Source organism: Sander vitreus, chromosome 17 (assembly GCF_031162955.1).
Source record: "Sander vitreus isolate 19-12246 chromosome 17, sanVit1, whole genome shotgun sequence".
Lineage (NCBI taxonomy): Eukaryota > Metazoa > Chordata > Actinopteri > Perciformes > Percidae > Sander > Sander vitreus.
In genome coordinates this window covers 5,412,098-5,413,602 of record NC_135871.1, presented here as the reverse complement: position 1 = coordinate 5,413,602, position 1,505 = coordinate 5,412,098, and positions in this window count along the sequence as shown.

Below are 1,505 nucleotides of genomic sequence, written 5' to 3'. Positions count from 1 at the left end.
GCTTAAGTCTAGTATTGATTCCTGCAACTTAACGTTAGCTGTGTAACTTTACTTAGTTTAATTAAATGATGACTGTTAATACATGACGTTATGATCATGATATGACGTTAACGTTAGCTAGCTAACTTTACCTTGTAGCAGGATTTTTTTGCTAAGGGGCTAGCAAGTCCTTGCTAATGTTTAACTTAACTCAACTAAACCAGTTTGCAAACAATTTAACAGCTGCAACCATTTAGCTAACTGCTTCAAATATAAGTAACGTTAACTTAAATTATTGATGATCGATAATCAAGTAAAAGCACTAACATTAAATCTTAATGTACTTACCATCAGTAGCTAATGTCAATCTCAGGAGCAGGCAATGTTAACGTTAGATCCTCTTGCTTTTTTTTTTTTTACTTTCTGACTTGGGGCTGATCAATAAATACATAACATACAATATGGTTTAAAAAGAAATGAAGGACCATCGTAATTTTAATGTAACTGTTACGGTGTTCTGAAATGTTAAAAACAGTTTGTGTCTTTGTACATTAACGATATTTGTTATTATTTTATTTAGCCCCAGGGTGTTTTACGGTCTGGAGTGACGCCGAGATTGGAAAGTGGCTGATGCCATGTCAAATGCCAAAAAGCGATCGCCGGGCGCGGGAGCACGCGCTGCACAGTTTCTTTACGTCTACAACTGCATTTCTATGGATCAAACAGTCTGAGTCAACCTAGTTTTAACAGTCTATGCGTGCAACCACCAGGGTTCGAGTTACGTGGCCCATAAGGAGGGGTCTGAGCTCCCATGAAAGCAGTAAAATCATGCATCTGTGGGGGTCGTTAATCTACTACATTACTAACCACCATTATTTTTTTAATCACAAATAACGCATTTTTCAATGTATTTAGTATTATTTACTTAAACGAGGTTAAAAAGGCCAGCACCACTTGGACTCTTCCACCCCCTTTCTGAAAGTGGTACGTTCCTCTGTGTTATGTTCCGTCTACCCGGGGTCCAGCGCAGAGCGCAGTTCACAAGAGTGTTTGAGCGTTCAGTAGGCTAGTAGTGGTATGCGATACTGCAAAATTTGGTATCGATCCAATACCAAGTAAATACAGGGCCAGTATTACCGATACCGATACGATACAGATACTTTTCAATAACTAAGGTGGATTCATCATCAGATTGCTAACTCTGAATGAATTTTCATGACCTTTACATGCCTTTGTGATTTTTCCTTTGGATTATTAATACATTAAAACCCATGACAGAATGTTCATATGCTTGTATAAATCTTATATATGGGTTATATAACTATATACATCTTTATTGTTAATTGCTGCCTAGCTGTTACCTATTCTATTTAGTGGGATAATTTAGTATGGTTAGCACCAGGTCTTTTGGGTCTACCTTGTAGCAGTGCTGTGCATAGTGGTGTATTTTTAGTGCTTTAATGAGTACTTTAATAGTTTACAGTATTTTTTTTACACACACACACACACACACACACACACACACA